Genomic DNA, 20,395 nt, shown 5'->3' with positions numbered 1-20,395 from the left:
ACTAGCCCACTAGGTACCATCAGTAAGCGCCACAGAGCTGCGTTGCATAGAGGTGTAAAAAGGGGCGTGGCCTCAGAACACCTGTCTGCAACGCAGCTCCCTGGCGCATGCTGGTGATACCTGTTGAGCTAGTTGGCCCTCAGGGACCCTCAGTATTGAAGGGGAATTAATTCCCCAACTTACAACTAGCAAGGGGGCGCGTTTGCAGAGTGCTGCAAGGAGGGGGCGTGGCCTCCGGCACGATGCCGGTCTTTTATTTCTTTATTTTTTTAAGAAGGAGGGCTGTGTGGCCCCCCCTTCTTTTTCTAATTTACTGGCCCTGGGGACCCCATCCCCCAGGGCCTGCACCCTAATTCTTTTTGTTGAAAACAATAAATTTGGCCCTCCCAAGGCCTTAATCGGCCCCGGGGACCCCAACGCCCGGGTCATGGCCTTTTTTTTTTTTTATTCTTTAGGAGGGGGCTGTGTTGCCCCCCTCCTCAGGCCACTTATGGCCCCGGGGACCCCATCCCCCGGGGCCGGCCTTTGTTTTTTATTATTTTAAAAAAATATATATTTAGAGAAACACCTAGGACATGCTGGACAAACCGTACGTACCTATCACCATGACGATTTGTGTGATATTCATTAAAAGGCGACTATGCATAGAATAAATCCACATGGAATGTATTTACACCGCTAGTGAAGCTCTGACGTGTCTGACGCCCTACCGTTCCTAATCCCGGCGCCCCCGCCGGTGGGTACTCTCCAAGTAGACACCCTTGTCGTTTATTTATACAAATATGGGTTGCTATTGACGGGCACATTTAATATACACGCACACCAAGCCATTCAAAGGGGATTCGACAAAAATTCGACCAAACTATGCAAGAAACCCCCTCACGGTTAATAAAATAAACATCCACCGCCGGATGTGTAATACTTTTTATTTTACTCTCTGGAAAGGAGACAAACCTCACTTGAGAGTCACAGCGTGCTCCTGGCTGAGCCCAATGCTGTGTTACACCCACCTGTGCCCGCCGAGTGCCTCACACCTCTGTGTTGTATTCCACCAGCTAGTGAGTATGCTATGACACTCTCTAGCCCATGTGCACTGTAACACCCCCCCGTGAATATGTCATGCCACACTTGCCTTTGCACGGGATATATTGCCCCATCTAACGTGCCTTCCACGATGCCTATGTTATAACGCACAGCGCTATGCCATACATATTACAATCTGGGATCCATATCTTTGTCACAGTGCATATGCAACGTTACACTCCCCAGCACATATTTTATATTACAACTTTAGAGACTAGTCAGGTTACACAACACTGCCCTGTGCATATTACACTCCAAGGCGCATATCGCATAGCACGCGCTAGTGCCTGTGCTATCTCGCGCTTTCCAATGAATCTGTCATTGCGCACAATGTATTGCATATTATATTTCACGCCCCGGTTCATCTTATATCACACTTTTTGGTGCATAGTTTATACCATATACTATATCTAGTTTTTATTTTCAATCGTGCTCTCAGAACTATGTTCTATATAACACTGCCTCCACCTACCCTTTTCACGGGCATTACATTTTGCGATGGGGGTGGAGGGTCAGGGGGTGTTTCTGCCAAGTGAGCCCGGAGTCACAGTCACAAACGTCCTCTTCTTCCTGAATAAAAGTGAGATTATGCTGCATACTTGTTCATATTTAAGAAGTTCGCATAGACACACATTTTAAAAACAATAAAGTTCCTAATACCCACCTTCTCTGAACAGTTAGCTTGCTGCCCCATCCACCTCCTCCCTATCCTCTGTTGTCTGAATCCATGGACTAGCCTCCTCCCTCCTGCCATGCATGGTCTGATGTGCTGCCACTGCCCTCCATTTAGCATGATGTACCAGTCCACTCCTCCTGCCCTCCATTGCCCAATTATATGGCCCATCATTGACCTCCTGCTTAGCCTCTGTGCTTAGCTTGCTGCCCCTATTCTCCTTCACCCTGCCCTCCGATGTCTTTGTGCATGCCCCTGCTCCATCCTTTTTGCCCACCATGTTCCATGGACCTGCCACTCCTATCTACTCTGAGTGTTCTGTTGAGCTGCCACTCCCCTCCCACCTGCCTAGCATTGTCAGATGACTGTAACCTGTCCCTGTCACCTCCAGCCTGCCTGTCCACCCGCCATGCCCCTATCCCCTTCCTCCTGTCCTCCATGGTCCATTTTACTGCCACACCCTTCTGCCCTCCCTGGTCTGTTGTGCTGCAATTGCTCCTCCTGCCTGCCCCGTGCGGTCTGTTGTGAGGCCCCTTCCCCTGAACTCTCTTGTCTGTGCCCAGGTCCTGACCCTCCCTTCTATCCTCCATGGTCCTTTGTGCATGCCCCTGCACTCTCCTTCTTGCCCATCATAGCCATAGTGCTGCCACTAACCCTCCTGCTTGCCATGCATGGTTTTCTGTGCTGCCATGGCCCCTCCCACCTTCCCTGTGTGGTCAGCTAGCTGCCCCTGACCCCCTCCCACCTTCCCTCCATGGTCTGTGTGTATGCCATCATAGTCTCATTGTTGCTCTCCATGGTGTGTCTTGTTTCTAGTGCCCATCCTGCCTGACCTCCATGGTCATCTTGCTGTTCCTGTCCTGCCCCCTTGCCCCCAGCTCTCTGTTTTCATGTGCAGACCCCTATTCCCTCCCTCCTGGCTTGTCTGTTCCATTGTAATGCCGCTGATCCATCCCTCCTGCCCTTTATGGTCTGTTATGCTACAGCTTTCTCTCCTGTCTGTCCATTATGGTCAGCTAGCTACCATTGCCTCTTTCCCCTCAGTTCTCTGTTGTCCATGTGCATGGTCCTGTCCCCTCCCTATTGCTTTCTATGGATTGTTGTGCTGTACTCCCGTCCCGCATGCGCTGTGTGGTGTATTGTGCTGCTGCAAACCCTGATGCCTGCCCTGTAGGGTCAGTTTGGTGCACCTCTCCATGTCCCTCCTGTCCTCTGTTATCCGAGTCCATGTCCCTACCCCAATTCCTCCTGCCTACCATGATCCAATGTACCATACTTGCGAACATTTTGAACTTGGTAAGAGGGAGATTTTGAAAAAAAACTGGGGTATTGATATTCCCCTTTGAGTTGCATTGAAAAAGTGGAGATTGTAGACAGGAGACAGATCAAATTAAGCCCATTTGAGCTTAAAAACATTGTATGTTTCCTGGCTGAAACGGGTCTGTTGGCATGTATGGTTGTACTACCACTGCCTCTTTCTTCTGCCCACAATGGTCTAATATATTGCCACAGCCTCTCTTGCCAGTCCTGTATTGTTGGTTTGTTGCTCCTGCCCCCCTTTCCACTGCCCTCCATAGTCTGTTGTGCTGCCACTGCCCTTCCTGCCTGCCCAGTGTGGTCAAATTGTTGCCTCTGCACTCTCCTACCTGCCTTCAATTTTCAGAGTCCATGCCCCTGGCCTCTGCCTCTCAACAGTAACCCAATGAACAACTAGATTGCTAACATTCTATATTTATTACAAAAGTGTGGAACACCTGACGCCATCTTGATGTAATCAAAACTGTAATACCTAGAGTATTTCCTTTAGAAATTACATATATGAGAGGGTCTTATTTGCATCAAAATTATGGTTAGTGCTCTAAAAAACTAAAATGAGGACATATTTTCTGAGTTTTCAAATAGCGACAAAGAACTTTTAAATTATTTATAATCTTTATGTTTTTTTATCCAGTTGACCACTTGATTAAATGTTGCACCTAGGGGAGAGGATGTGGTGTTACTTCCAGAGCTGCAGACTTTGCAACTGGGGAACCAGGTTGGAGTTTCTGCTTCAGCTCAACATTCTGTGATTCTGGTCAAATCACTTAATCTCCCCATGTCTACAACCAAAATGAATTTGATCTTGTGTGATGTAACCAATGCTCATGTAAAGCATTCCAATACCTGACAAGTCTGCACTATATAAAACTGCAAATACACAAAAAATAAGTGTTTTGCACACTTCTGTCATTGGGCTACATGTGGGCTACATCTGGGTGATATTTGGGCTGCATTTGGGCTCTTTTGTCTCTGGTGGCCATCTTGGGAGATTTATTTATTATGAAGTTTCCTAATTTCCTCATTTACTGCAGTCTCCTGGGAATACTTTCAGTTTTTTATTTTGGTTCCATCAAGAAGGCATTCAGATATGTCACACATTTGCCATAAATTCTGAATGTTAGCACTCTAGTTGCTCATTAGATCACTGTAGTAAAACTACTGCTCACCAGGGAAGTCTGCTGCTGGTATTCAAAGTGCATGTTTCAGTCTGCATGTCAGAATTTGTTTATGAAATAGAAGAGGATTTGAGAAGTCAAAATGTGCCCTAATTTTTCTTTCTGCAGAACTAATCATAATTTCTATGGCAAAATGAAACCCCTCATTTTGTTCCTTTGTAAATTAAATGTTTTAAGTGTTACCACTTTATTCCAATCAAGATGGCTACAGGTGTGCCATACTTTTGTCATAAATAAGACTGTTAGCGCTCTAGTTGTTCGTTAGAACACTCTGGGACATTCTGTCATTGGGCTATACTTGGGCTACATCTGGGTGATATTTGGGCTACATTTGGGCTCTTCTGTCTCTGGTGGCCATCTTGGTAGATTTATTTGTTATGAAGTTTCCTAATTTCCTCATTTACTGCAGTCTCCTCAGTAGGAAATACTTTCAGTTTTTTACTTTGGTTCCATCAAGAAGGCATTCAGATGTGTCACACATTTGCCATAAATTCTGAATGTTAGCACTCTAGTTGCTCATTAGATCACTGTAGTAAAGCTACTGCTCACCAGGGAAGTCTGCTGCTGGTATTCAAAGTGCATGTTTCAGTCTGCATGTCAGAATTTGTTTATGAAATAGAAGAGGATTTGAGAAGTCAAAATGTGCCCTAATTTTTCTTTCTGCAGCACTAATCATAATTTTTGTGGCAAAATGAACCCCCTCATTTTGTTCCTTTGTAAATTAAATGTTTTAAGTGTTACCACTTTATTCCAATTAAGATGGCTTCAGGTGTGCCATACTTTTGTCATAAGTAAGACTGTTAGCGCTCTAGTTGTTCGTTAGAACACTCTGGGACTTTCTGTCAGTGGGCTATACTTGGGCTACATCTGGGTGATATTTGGGCTACATTTGGGCTCTTTTGTCTCTGGTGGCCATTTTGGGAGACTTATTTGTTATGATGTTTCCTAATTTCCTCATTTACTACAGTCTCCTCAGTAGGAAATACTTTCAGTTTTTTACTTTGATTCCATCAAGAAGGCATTCAGATGTGTCACACATTTGCCATAAATTCTGAATGTTAGCACTCTAGTTGCTTATTAGATCACTGTAGTAAAGCTACTGCTCACCACGGAAGTCTGCTGCTGGTATTGAAAGTGCATGTTTCAGTCTGCATGTCAGGATTTTTTAATGAAATAGAAGAGGATTTGAGAAGTCACTCAAAATGTGCCCTAATTTTTCTTTCTGCGGCATTAATCATACTTTCTATGGCAAAATGAACCCCCTCATTGTGTTCCTTTTTAAATTAAATGTTTTAAGAGTTACCACTTTATTCCAACCAAGATGGCTTCAGGTGTGCCATACGTTTGTCATACGTAGGACTGTTAGCGCTCTAGTTGTTCTTTAGAACCCTCTGGGAAGCTGCAGTAGAACACAAAGGAATCAACTGACAGTCTCTGCCCTTGTTGGAAGTACATGTTTTACTGAGAATGTCAGACTTCATTCTCACATGACTGAGAAAGATAATGTAAATTTACAGAAAATATTCTCTCAGTTTAGCTTATAGATCACCTTCCAAACCTCTGTGGGAAAAGCATGAGAAAATAGTTTTCTCTCAAACATGATTCATGATATCACAGCAGAAGGCTTTTCACATGGTAAAATCGCCTTAGAACACACCACAATTCCTAAAATGAGTATGGTACCATCAACAAATGATTTATCGTGTAACTAAAGTCTTAAAACCTTCTATTAACTGCAATGCTTTTTAATGAGGTGCTATCATGTATATTGGTTCCAAGGTGGCTGCCAACACTTCTTGAATGAAGTGCTGACAGCCAATCAGATCTCACGATGAGATGTGTGGTTAGGCTCCACCCAGATATATATGTGATTTTACGTTTGATTTTCTCAGGAACTACTGAACGGATTTACATCATTTAAGAAAAAGGCACATGCCTGACCTGAGGACTAACTCTTTGCTAAATTTCAAGTAATTCTGTTCAGCCGTTCGGGCTGTACCTTCGACTAAAGGTCCTATGGGAAAATGCATGGGGAAAAAGTGTTTTGGGACCCCCCTTTTTTCTCAGCCCCCGCTTGACGAATCACCCCGTGACTTTCAGGGTAGGAGCTGAGCAGAGCGCCCAATTAGTTTTAAAAATTTCACGAAGATAAGTCAACCGGCGCCAAAGTTATTCAAAATAGAATTTTCAGATTTCCAATGGGAACTCGGTCCTAACTATAACTATCTACTTGCGACCGCCAGTAGATAATATACACACATATATATATATATATTAGTTTAATTTTTATATAATTATCAAATTATAAAATACATTAAAATTATTAGTTTAATAATTATTTTAAAGTAAATATATATATATAGTAATTATTATATATGTGTTTTCATTTTTTTTAATTAAGTTCATTTGTATATTTGTTAAAATCAATTTAATTTTTTTTAACTTTATTCTTTAATATATTAAATATGTATTATATATATATATATATATATATATATATATATATATATATATATATATATATATATATATATATATATATATATATATATATATATATATATATATATGTTCTCATGTTTGTGGATGATACCTTAATCATCTCTAAGACCCCCAGTGGCCTGCAGAAAGCTGTGTTGCGTTTTGAGGATTTTTGTCGCCGACATGGACTGGAAATAAATACAGCCAAAACCAAGTTCATGGCGTTTAATGAACATAGATCCTTTAGAGGCAATATAGTTATGGATAATTGTCCCCTAGAACAGGTGGATGCTTTTACCTACCTGGGGGTAACTTTGCAAAGGGGCATGTGCTGGAATCGTCATATTGACATGGCTGTTTTAAAGCACCAGCAACAAGGTGGTTGTCTACTGCAGAAATTCAAAAGCTCACAAACAAAACCTATTCGCCCAGCTCTGGAGATCTACGGGATGAAGGTATTGAGTTCGGCCTTATATGAAGCCGAACTCTGGGGCTTTGAAAACACAACTCGGTTGATCAAGGTGGAAAATGAGTTTCTACGCAAGTTGACAGGTATCCCGCAAAGTACCCCTTTAATTCCTTTATTATGGGATCTAGGGAAAAAAGGGGTCAAAGACTTAGTAAAATTGCGCCCATTGTTATATTGGTGTAGAATATGGACTACGGAGGAATTGATGCATTATGCTCGGGGCCTTATGGATATCATCAATAGCGACCCCTTCCATAAAATAAAATGGCTGAGGGAGATCAGATCACTTTTAGGGAATATGGGAATGTCTGAATTGTGGAATAATCCCCAAAATGCAAGTTTCCCATCTCAAAAGATTATGAAAGCAAGATATTGGGAAATGGTGCATTATGCATCCATGAAGGAAAAGCTTTCTATAAATCTTCCGGGTCAGTTTTTTGAATTTAAAAATGCACCTGATTTTGAAGAATATTGGGATGCAATTGAAAGACCCTATGACCGTAAATTATACTTTCAAATTAGGATTGGTACACTACCAACTAGACAGTTTACGGGGAAATGGGATGGGTCCCAATGTGATAGATGCCCCTGGTGCCCGGGCCAACAAGAAACAGTTGGTCACATTTTGTTTGGATGTCCCCAATATGTTGCACCACACCGGATGTGGATCAAACCTATTTGTAAATTTATGGGCACTCGGAGATATGTTGATGCTCTGAGAATTTTAAGGACAGACCTGAAACTTACAATCGCAATTGCTATGGCGAAATTTTTGCATTGGGCCTGGACAATTCGAATCAAATTGCTTTCCTTGCCCAGAGCTTAACTGCAAAGTCCTCTGTTTCCTGTTGTGAAGAATTGACACCTTTCACCCATTAACCATTTATTAGTTATTGGTACGTTTTAGACATGATGAAATTGTATTGTATTATACTTAGTAAATGAGATTTTAGATATTGTGTTATAAACCTATTCTTCATGAGTTATCTTATTGAATTTAATACTTTTTTAACTGTGTATGGAATTTGATGTATTTATGAATGACTCATGTATTTTATAGATATACTTTGATGACTCAATTGTCGAATAAAGTTTATGATGATGAGATATATATATATATATATATATATATATATATAAAATGATATTTCGCATACCTATATTTATGACATCAATATTTTTTTCGATATTTTTGTACTTACCATTATAAATATAGGATGTAGATATTTTTGACATTGATATTTTTAACTCGATATTGTGGTATGAGGATATTTTAGTTGTCGATATTCTGTCAGTGAACCTTTCGTTTAATGACCTTGTGCAAGCTTTGAGGATCAGAGAATACTATTTCTCCTGGGTGCTCATGCATTGGTACTTTTGTTGGACCAATCTGAACTCCAGCAAGGTCAAACAGTTGCTTGATTGCTTTGGTAATCTGAAGACAAGTTTGCAGCCCTGGCACTGAGCTTTTTCCAGTGCTGACTCCATTTCCCCTGGGAAAGCTTGATGAGCGTACTCTACAACCTCTAGCAATTTAGCTTTTATTACTCTCCTGATTGGTGCCGTAGTTGACCTGCATAATCTCTCAGGTAGTTTGTATAGTGCATATGTGGTTGTTAGTGTTTTAGCCTTCATCTTGGACATGGACTGTAAATAAATACAGCCAAAACCAAGTTCATGGCGTTTAATGAACATAGATCCTTTAGAGGCAATATAGTTATGGATAATTGTCCCCTAGAACAGGTGGATGCTTTTACCTACCTGGGGGTAACTTTGCAAAGGGGCATGTGCTGGAATCGTCATATTGACATGGCTGTTTTAAAGCACCAGCAACAAGGTGGTTGTCTACTGCAGAAATTCAAAAGCTCACAAACAAAACCTATTCGCCCAGCTCTGGAGATCTACGGGATGAAGGTATTGAGTTCGGCCTTATATGAAGCCGAACTCTGGGGCTTTGAAAACACAACTCGGTTGATCAAGGTGGAAAATGAGTTTCTACGCAAGTTGACAGGTATCCCGCAAAGTACCCCTTTAATTCCTTTATTATGGGATCTAGGGAAAAAAGGGGTCAAAGACTTAGTAAAATTGCGCCCATTGTTATATTGGTGTAGAATATGGACTACGGAGGAATTGATGCATTATGCTCGGGGCCTTATGGATATCATCAATAGCGACCCCTTCCATAAAATAAAATGGCTGAGGGAGATCAGATCACTTTTAGGGAATATGGGAATGTCTGAATTGTGGAATAATCCCCAAAATGCAAGTTTCCCATCTCAAAAGATTATGAAAGCAAGATATTGGGAAATGGTGCATTATGCATCCATGAAGGAAAAGCTTTCTATAAATCTTCCAGGTCGGTTTTTTGAATTTAAAAATGCACCTGATTTTGAAGAATATTGGGATGCAATTGAAAGACCCTATGACCGTAAATTATACTTTCAAATTAGGATTGGTACACTACCAACTAGACAGTTTACGGGGAAATGGGATGGGTCCCAATGTGATAGATGCCCCTGGTGCCCGGGCCAACAAGAAACAGTTGGTCACATTTTGTTTGGATGTCCCCAATATGTTGCACCACACCGGATGTGGATCAAACCTATTTGTAAATTTATGGGCACTCGGAGATATGTTGATGCTCTGAGAATTTTAAGGACAGACCCGAAACTTACAATTGCAATTGCTATGGCGAAATTTTTGCATTGGGCCTGGACAATTCGAATCAAATTGCTTTCCTTGCCCAGAGCTTAACTGCAAAGTCCTCTGTTTCCTGTTGTGAAGAATTGACACCTTTGACCCATTAACCATTTATTAGTTATTGGTACGTTTTAGACATGATGAAATTGTATTGTATTATACTTAGTAAATGAGATTTTAGATATTGTGTTATAAACCTATTCTTCATGAGTTATCTTATTGAATTTAATACTTTTTTAACTGTGTATGGAATTTGATGTATTTATGAATGACTCATGTATTTTATAGATATACTTTGATGACTCAATTGTCGAATAAAGTTTATGATGATGAGATATATATATATATATATATATATATATATATATATATATATATATATATATATATATATATATATAAAATGATATTTCGCATACCTATATTTATGACATCAATATTTTTTTCGATATTTTTGTACTTACCATTATAAATATAGGATGTAGATATTTTTGACATTGATATTTTTAACTCGATATTGTGGTATGAGGATATTTTAGTTGTCGCTATTCTGTCAGTGAACCTTTCGTTTAATGACCTTGTGCAAGCTTTGAGGATCAGAGAATACTATTTCTCCTGGGTGCTCATGCATTGGTACTTTTGTTGGACCAATCTGAACTCCAGCAAGGTCAAACAGTTGCTTGATTGCTTTGGTAATCTGAAGACAAGTTTGCAGCCCTGGCACTGAGCTTTTTCCAGTGCTGACTCCATTTCCCCTGGGAAAGCTTGATGAGCGTACTCTACAACCTCTAGCAATTTAGCTTTTATTACTCTCCTGATTGGTGCCGTAGTTGACCTGCATAATCTCTCAGGTAGTTTGTATAGTGCATATGTGGTTGTTAGTGTTTTAGCCTTCATCTTCGCCTGGTGTACCGTTGCCTTCCCAGTATCACTTAGCCATGATCCAGGTTCTTACTGTTCCTATGGACTGAATTCCCAGCCTCTATCTGAGTAGCACTTTCATTGCATATTGTCCAAAGACCAACACTTTGCTCTTACTTGCATGGGCTACTAATTAATTGGCTTTATTATATGATTTTAAGGCATCCAGACCCCTTTGTAAGCCTACTCTGGTATGATCAAACATTACCAGGTCATCCGTGTACTGGAGTAGATACAATCTGTAAGCCCCTATTTTTGGGGTGCTTGAACCCTACATTCCATTTACAAAATAGAGAATAGCTCCACCCAATGCACCGGATCTTCCTTGAATATGCCACCAGGAAGGCCGTTGGGCACTGGTGCCCCATCCCTTTGTATCTTTTTTATAATTTTTGTGACAGCCTACCGTTCCTGTGCCTTGCTGTCATCTTTCTTTGGGGACCCTTCGCTGGCTGATGCGCTATCTGCCAATGGGGTCTTCCTGACCCCCTGCCGCGATTTGCCTGGATTTGTTGACTATATTCTTGATACATAAGCTTGCCATGCTTCAGCCGTTACTGAATTACACCAATCTGTTTTTTCATTCTCTAGTTTGGCGATATAATACCAGAATTCGTTCTGTTTGCTATTTTTGCATGTCTCATATATCCTAATCCATTCCTCTTCTATATGCCTTTGGTTTAATTTCCAGGTCAGGTGTTTATGGTCTCGATTGGCTTGCTTGTTGGCCCATCCAGTGTCTTGTGTCCCAGTTTTTTGATGGATCCTTTTCGCCTGCCTTAAAGTGCGAGGGCTCTCCCTTAGTTATCTATTATCTTTTAAATTGCACCTGGATTTCCAGTTCCTCTTGTGTGTGGGCATCCGAGCACCATTTAAGAGGGCCATGTGCAAATCTGCTATCCAAGTGCCCCAGTTTTGAATGGGGAATGGGATTCTCTTTTTTTCTCCCGTTTCCCTTCTCCATTTATCCAGTTTTGCCGAGTTTACTGTGTTCAATTTAATCTCCTTTAATAGCTTGTGATCCTCCCTGCCCCTGGTGTTACTGATGGCCTCGATTTGTTCCCATTGCTCACTGTGGAGCTTGAAGTTTACCCTGAGCATGGCATGATCGCTTAATTCATTTTGCCCCATCTCAAATTCTGACATCCATTGCTTAATGTTGTTCCTTAAAAAGGTGTAATTTATGGTGGTACAGTTAGTAAAAGAAAAGATGCTTGATGCCTCAAGTTGTGATGCGGATGCCCAGGCCTCTATCGAGGCAAATTCATGAGCATGAAGAAAGCTGCTAAATGCTCTTTCTGTGGGTGTACTACTCCTATTAATGGCCGTGTCTGTTCCCAGATGGTGGGGATTGAAGTCTCCTGTTATCACAGTGCCATGGACAGCTTCTCACACAGTACTTCTTCTAATGCAGAGATTGTCTTTTTAGTTGTCTCTAGCTTTAATCCTCCATGCCCATTGAGGTAGGCATTAATGATTAGCAGATCCTTCCCTCTTGCACCATCCTGAATACCCTCTGCTATAACGCTCTGAAGCGTGTCAGAAATGGTACTCTTGCTCATAGCTTTCTAAGATACATCAGAAATAAAGAAAGGGTTGTTTGAAGGAGGGCAGTCAGAACATTTTTTAGAGCCTGACATACTGAGAGGCATAGAGCATTAAAGAGAAAAGGGTGATATATTATTTATTGACCAGTTGCCAGAGATACAGCAAGAGGGAGGTCCTACAGTCTAGGCCTGGGAGACTTTTGCATTGTGATTGCTATACAAAATTCCTAAAATTAGGCACGTCACATTATTACACCAGAGATTGTCACAAAAGGTCAGTGGAAAAGTGCACGGACAATGTAAACAACGAGACCATGAGTGGCTATAGATCATAACGACTTGTTTTTCATGCTGTTTTCTTAGCGCAAAATACATCCGTGCATCAAAAATTGATCCAAAGACACATGTCACGCTAAAATGTAGCTCTGCCTGACAGATTTGAATTTTGCATAACTATGTGTATTTTGTGCAATTTTCCTGAAATTTCACATAATTATGCTAAACCAAAACATGCATATTTCACACACCACTACTACACTCTTGTACTGTCAAGCTTGACTCAAAATGAACATACACCAAGAGCAGGCCTCTGCAACAGTCCTCACCAAATTTGAAGCCCTCACCTAAACAAACCTCATTCAAGTGGCAGGTATCTTAGAAGGATGAAAGGTTGAGTTAACCTTAATAGGGTTTTCTCATGTGGCCTGAGGTCACACATGGTCTCTACAACAGGCTTGTCAACCCATTGTGGTATGAGGGGCTCATATTACATACTTTGGGGCCCATTAGGATGTCGGGCGGTGGCACCACCGCGGTGCTGGCGGTGCGGAAAAAAGCTATTTTCCGCCCGCGAGCAGCAGCCCTCACGTCCGCCATATAAGTATGGCCAAACATAGGTTATTTCCCGACTGCCGCGCCGTCAAAGTGCACTCGCCACCATGGCGGTGTGAGCCAATGGAGACTCACCACCATGCGGAATGACGTCCGCCCTGCTCCACAAATTAGGATGACTCAAACAAGCAGACGCACCTCAGCGGAGACACCGCCCAACCAGAGAAGGTGGAAGCTCGACAGCGGAGCGCGAAACCAGAGTCCCGGTCACGACTGCCATGGACCCAGCTCTACATGTCTTTCCGGTACTCTACCTGCTACATCACCAGGAACTCATGGACCACCGCGGACACCGCCGTAGGTATGCAACAACACAAACACAACACACATGCAGACACAGGGTCCAAATCCACATCAGACACCCTAGGGGGGACAGGGACACATCCACAAGGGCACCCACACGTCACCCACCTGCCACAAAGTCAACCCTCCGCATCCTGGACACACAGCTACCGCCACCATGCAGCAATGTCCCGGTCACGTCACCGCAGCGGCAAACACAAGGGAATACATGCGCACAATGCAGAAGGCAGGGCCAGTGCCACGCATGGGCAGGGCACAAAGACCACAGGGCCACACCTCCACCCACCACACACTAGCACACCCCCTGAAGGCACATGCCATGTGACCCTCCTGTGCACCCCATGCACAACAACAAGCCATGTCAATACACATCCTGCACCACACAACATACAATCATGGAGACAGACACTGCAGGAGTGGCTGCACAGGAACACACAACACACAGCACAGTAGCACAGGACCAGGGAAACCCACACACCACCACAACACCACACACAGGGAAATAACAAGCATTGGCATAGCCAATAGGTCTCGCCTTTGGGACCTTATAAGTGTTTAGCCATGCAACAGTTGCATAACTAAATACTTATAAGGTCCCAAAAGCGAGACCTATTGGCTATGCAAAGCGGCCGCGAAAGTGAAAGTGATCGCGATCACGATCAAACATCAAAGCGGCTGTGCGGCCGCGAAAGTGAAAGTAATTGCGGTAAAGCGCGGTGCGCGCGCCCGCGCACATGCACTGTAGCTCTAGGCTGGCCTGGTAGCACTTTTTGGAGCCCTCTCAATAAGTCTCGCCAGACCAGCGCTTGCGCTGGGTCAGGCGAGACCTAAAAATGAGGACAAGCACCAAATTAATACATACAAGGAATTAACATCCAAATGGACACACAACCTGCACAGTCACAGATACATACCACAGACTGACACACAGACACATACACACCCCACATGCCAACAGCAATGGAGCACAACAAATAGGAAAGCCAAAGTGGGCTGCACACAAATGGAAGGCCATGGAGACACAGAACAAGCATGTGTACATCACATCAACACAAGGAACAGAGAACCACACCCACACACCATCAAAGCACACATGACTGGCGCAGTGAGTGAACTCAAACCACAGACAGCTCAGTGCAACAACACAGGGAGACAGCAAGGCAAACCACGTATAGGTACAAGGATGAAAGGAAGGCCCTGAAGTCAAACTTTGAACAGCCACACATCCATACAACTACTTCACAGGAGTACACCAGCAGCACTACACACAGGGCCCATCTACACACCTCAGGACTGACAAACACCAGTAGGAATCTACACACATACCCCCTTCACACCGGCAGCACACAACACCAGTGCCAAACACACTAAAGGCTGGCAATACTTGCCAGTCAATACACACACAAACAACCACACACCCTGGGGTCAGCCACAAACATCACACACTCACACACAGGGATGCCACCACAAATGTCGAAACAAATACAACAGATAAACACATAACCCAACAGAAACACACACAGAGCCACAACAACAACAACAGACATGCCCTGTGCGGCTAAACTGGGGAAAGGCAATGGGAGCACAGACACAACAGGAGTGCACAACCTCATCACTCAGGAACAATGCACAGACAACATACCACAACACACACAAAAAGTGCACCATCACAGAACAACACAGCCACAGCAAACAAACAACAGATGAACAGGCAGAACAATCACATAGCAAACACGGTAGGACATCAGGGGATGCACTCTAGGCAATCAGAAGGCAACATACACACACAGAACTGCATGCACAGCAAGCTGTGTGTGCATACCAGCCACACACAGACATCAGTGACAGAACAGCAACCCACACACCATACAGCACAGCACAAACACAACAGCACACCTATGAAGTGAAGCAATAACACAGCCAACACACATACATCTAACACAACACCCAACAGATGCACAAGTCTGGGACACAAAGGTGGAAACAACTTGACCAGAGGACTGGGCAGCACACACAGTTCTACTGCATAGGAGCAACCATGACTGACAAACAGCACCGGAACATCACACATGACCCATTGGAGAAATGCCACATTGACCCTGGCCAAAGAACTGCACCACAAAGCACAGTGTCACAAATGAAGTCATGGGGAGGCACATACACATATAAACCAAGGGGACAGCTGACACCAAAGTGAAGTGTACTGCATGTCAGCAGGGGACATGGCAGGAGTGTACCATACACAAAGAAAGGAAGTGCAGACCCACAATGGGTAGGCAGCTGAAGCACAGATAGGGGATGGAATGACAACACACACAACATGCCACACTGGGGGCAAAAAGGCACCATGAGACAGCAATGCATGAGAAAACACAACCACAATGGAAGTGTGGAGCAGCAGGTCTGCACAGTGTCCACAAACAGCAACAAGACACATGGATGTGCAACAAAACACAACACTGACTTGCCAGTAACACTCTCTGCATACTCACAAGTGACAAAAACAACTAGTAGGAGTCAGACAGAACTGCAAGGACACATCGACACAGTGCACAACATACAACTCACACATGGGCATACAACCACATCCACGGGGATGAACAATCAAAACAACAGGCGCACAACTCCTGGGTGACACGTGTGCATTCGACAGTGCAGAGGCATGTACACCTCAACACTCCCCACAAACTCACCCACTTCACACTGCACACGACCTGGCCATCCAATAGCACAAATGGAAAGTAAGCCATGGGACTAGGATGACTGGCCATCACAAGATGACCACACACATACACCACTTGGCACACATAAAGGAAGAACACACATACATGATGACCCTGGCCAGCCTGCCTGCAATACTGTGTGCAGAAACTCACTCTGTGCTGGTAGTGCCCCCCAACTTGACATGTGTACAATATAGCCAACATGAACTAATTAAGTAAATGACTACTGCTATCCATTGTAAATTGACACCATTGCCCACACAAGTATCTGGGTCAAGAAGAACTGAAGACCCTGTCACCCCTGAAAATAAAGAGAGTAAGTGAGCCCAAAAATTGACTATGTTGAAGTGGCACACAGACCATGTGGCACAGTAAACCATTTACACACAGCAAAATAACTTTATTCAGTAAGGACACTGACAAAATAGACAACAGGAGCAACTGTCTTTATTCACATATTGCACAGATAGGTACCATGAGAAGAGAAGAGCAAGGCACAAGATGCAGAGCATGTCCATGAGAAGCTGTACAGGCAGGGGGCACATAGCAGTGAACGACAAGGCCGGTGGGCAGGAAAAAGTGCAGAGTGAGTCCATGAGAAGCTGCACAGGCAGGGGCAAAACAGCACGGCGAGTGGTCAGTCCAAGGTGCACAGTGAGTCCATGAGAAGCTGCACAGGCAGGGGGCACACAGCAGTGAACGACAAGGCCAGTGGGCAGGACAAAGTGTAGAGTGAGTCCATGAGAAGCTGCACAGGCAGGGGCAAAACAGCAAGGCCAGTGGCCAGTCCGAGGTGCACAGTGAGTCCATGAGAATCTGCCCAGGCAGGGGGCACACAGCAGTGAACGGCAAGGCCGGTGGGCAGGACAAAGTGCAGAGTCAGTCCATGAGAAGCTGCACAGGCAGAGGCAAAACAGCAAGGCCAGTGGCCAGTCCGAGGTGCACAGTGAGTCCATGAGAAGCTGCACAGGCAGGGGGCACACAGCAGTGAACGACAAGGCCAGTGGGTAGGACAAAGTGCAGAGTGAGTCTATGAGAAGCTGCACAAGCAGGGGGCACACAGCAGTGAACGACAAGGCCAGTGGGCAGGACAAAGTGCAGAGTGAGTCCATGAGAAACTGCACAGGCAGGGGTAAAACAGCAAGGCCAGTGGCCAGTCCGAGGTGCACAGTGAGTCCATGAGAAGCTGCACAGGCAGGGGGCACACAGCAGTGAACAACAAGGCCGGTGGGCAGGACAAAATGCAGAGTCAGTCCATGAGAAGCTGCACAGGCAGAGGCAAAACAGCAAGGCCAGTGGCCAGTCCGAGGTGCACAGTGAGTCCATGAGAAGCTGCACAGGCAGGGGGCACACAGCAGTGAACGACAAGGCCAGTGGGTAGGACAAAGTGCAGAGTGAGTCCATGAGAAGTTGCACAGGCAGGGGGCACACAGCAGTGAACGACAAGGCCAGTGGGCAGGACAAAGTGCACAGTGAGTCCATGAGAAGCTGCACCAGCAGGGGGCACACAGCAGTGAACGACAAGGCCAGTGGGCAGGACAAAGTGCAGAGTGAGTCCATGAGAAGCTGCACAGGGAATGTGTGCGACTGTACCATTCCATGGTCAGCAACACAGTCAGGGGGCAACAATGTGCAGTACAGGTCCACCTGTGTGGGAGACAGGTGTGTGAGGGTGACTACCACTCAGACTTGGCTGTCAGGTGGACTGGGAGCTGGCTGAGTCTGTCGGGGCACTTGACCAGGGAGAGAGCGGAACAGCTGATGTATCAGCTATCAGTGGCTTGGCTAGCCGAAGGGCTGCTTGGACCAGGTGGTGTAGTGGCACGTGGAGGTGGAGTCATGCAGACGGGAGACACGGTGTGGCTTGGAGATTGTGGAGGGGTGCCCTTCCACTTCTTGGGGATCCTAAATGGCTTGACTGACTGTGGATCAATGGGAAGTGGTGTGGGCACAACAGGCACACTTACCACCACAGCTGCAGCAGGTGCAGGCGCTGGCAGCCCCTCTGGTGATGTACTGGACCAAGCGGAACGCTTTGCCTGGCTTCGCCTCTGCCCCCCTTCCCCTGTTTACTAGGTGTTACCCCTACAGTGCCCTCTGGCCCCTGCTTCACTGGGCTTGGAATGGGAGTCGAGGTGGTTGGTGAATCTGCCTTTGAGCCCTTCCTAGGTGTACCCTTGGCATGCACCACCTCCTTGGTGGGCACAGACACTGTATGCTTCTCTTTGCACGATGCTTTAGGGGCAGGAGAGTCCTTGGATGGGGATGCCACTGAGGCATGTGAGCCTGAGGTCTGCTGCTTTGCTTTTTGTACACTGGTGTCGCCTGACGGGCTTTTCTCCCTGCGCTCTGGGGTGGTTTTGGTCTTCTGTGGGGATGGTGTCTGCGCCCGGGACCGCTTGGGTTGCTGTTGCTGTGTGCTTCGTGTGCTGTATCGTGACTTTGACATATGTGGACCGTGGTCACTATCGTCAGACGTGGCCACTGCCAGGGGGGTGGACAAAGGGACCGGAGCTGGACTGTGAGTATGTGCCTGTTGCAGGGCAGATGTCACTGTTGATGACAAAGCCTGGACTGTCCGGTGCAGCCCACCCACGTCTGAATGTATGCCCTCCATGAAAGCAACCACCTGGGCCAATTTCTTGTCGTGGTCAATGAAGGCATTGAGGAGAGCTGTCTGGCCTACACACAGCTGGTGCTAAAGGTCAACAGATTCAGCACTGATGGCAGCAGGGGGGACAGTGGCAGGGGCGGCGGTGCCAGGGGTGAAGGACACTCTTCCCCTCTTACTGAGGCAGACACGGGCAGCACCAGACCGCGCACCGACACACCGGGAAGACGCGAGGAGCGATGTCAAGAATCACTACCACAGTATAACGGGCACATGGAAATTTTTCTCCAGGGACGTATTTGGACCCCTGATCATCTTTTTGCATAATAGTGTGACGTAGCGGGGAACAGAACCCATTATTGTGGGTTGGAATTATCACCACAATACAAAAGACTGTCAAGCAAGACAGAGCCTTGATAAAGTCGCGGGAGATTGCCCATTAGGGACGAAACACGTGTTGGCTGTGGCTGTCAGGCTGCCAGAAGAACGTGACAATAAAAGAAAGAAAAAAGAAAAAAAGATATTAATCTTTATTTGATTGTGTTGAACATTGCTAACAAAATGCTATGATATCATTTTTAAAAAGTGTTTACGTGTGCTGGGGATAATCATTCTTGTTGCTGCTGGCTACGGCTGGCAAACCTTGCGGGGGATTGGTGGTGTCCCTCACCCTACAGCACCGGTATCAATCCAGACCAAACTGACACACATATATGATAATCTCCTGAGTTGTGCCATTTTCCCTAATTTGTAACCACTACCATACAATTAGCACCAGAGGAAGTGACTGGGAGGGTGGGCACTGGCCACTGTGTGGTGGAAGTCGATGCGGAGTCACCGTTCCCTGTGCCCTCCAACATGGATGCATCTCTGCTGGCATCGGATGATGTGGTGCTTTGCGTCTCAGGCTGGGATTCCTCCAGCAGACTCCTGTCCCCCTCTGAGGCGCTGGTGACATCTGTGTCACTGGGCTCCTGTGTAGCTGTTGTGCTAGTTTCACCCCCACTGGTGTCCGTCTCCTGTCCCTCCGTGACCACAGGTGATGCTGCATGAGAGAGAGAGATGTAGGGTCAGGTCAGTGACAGCAACAGAACAGACATATGCAAGCAATGCATCACAAAAGATGACCAAATCTACATGTTGCACACCACCCTGTGCAATCACATAATGCCAACTCACTATATTGGTCAAGCAGTGCGTGGAAACTAGAAACTCATGCATGAGTGAGCCATGTGATGACCACACAGCACAACACCCTGTTTGTGGCTCTGTTCAAACAGACACACAACTAGCTCTGAGCACACCTAGGGACATGATGGGGGCACACTACTTGTTGCCAATGACAGATCTGGATGGAACAGAAGGGGACAACACAGACCCAGACTACAACATGACAGTCCACCATGGACATTAGCCCATGCCACTCATCATGTCGTACCTTGGGGACAATATAATGGTGCACATTGTTGTCAGATGTGTAGGCCTCCCCAATCTGGGT

This window comes from Triturus cristatus, chromosome 2_2 (genome assembly GCF_964204655.1).
Source record: "Triturus cristatus chromosome 2_2, aTriCri1.1, whole genome shotgun sequence".
In the NCBI taxonomy this organism is placed as follows: Eukaryota; Metazoa; Chordata; class Amphibia; order Caudata; family Salamandridae; genus Triturus; species Triturus cristatus.
Note: the sequence above shows the minus strand (reverse complement) of the source record.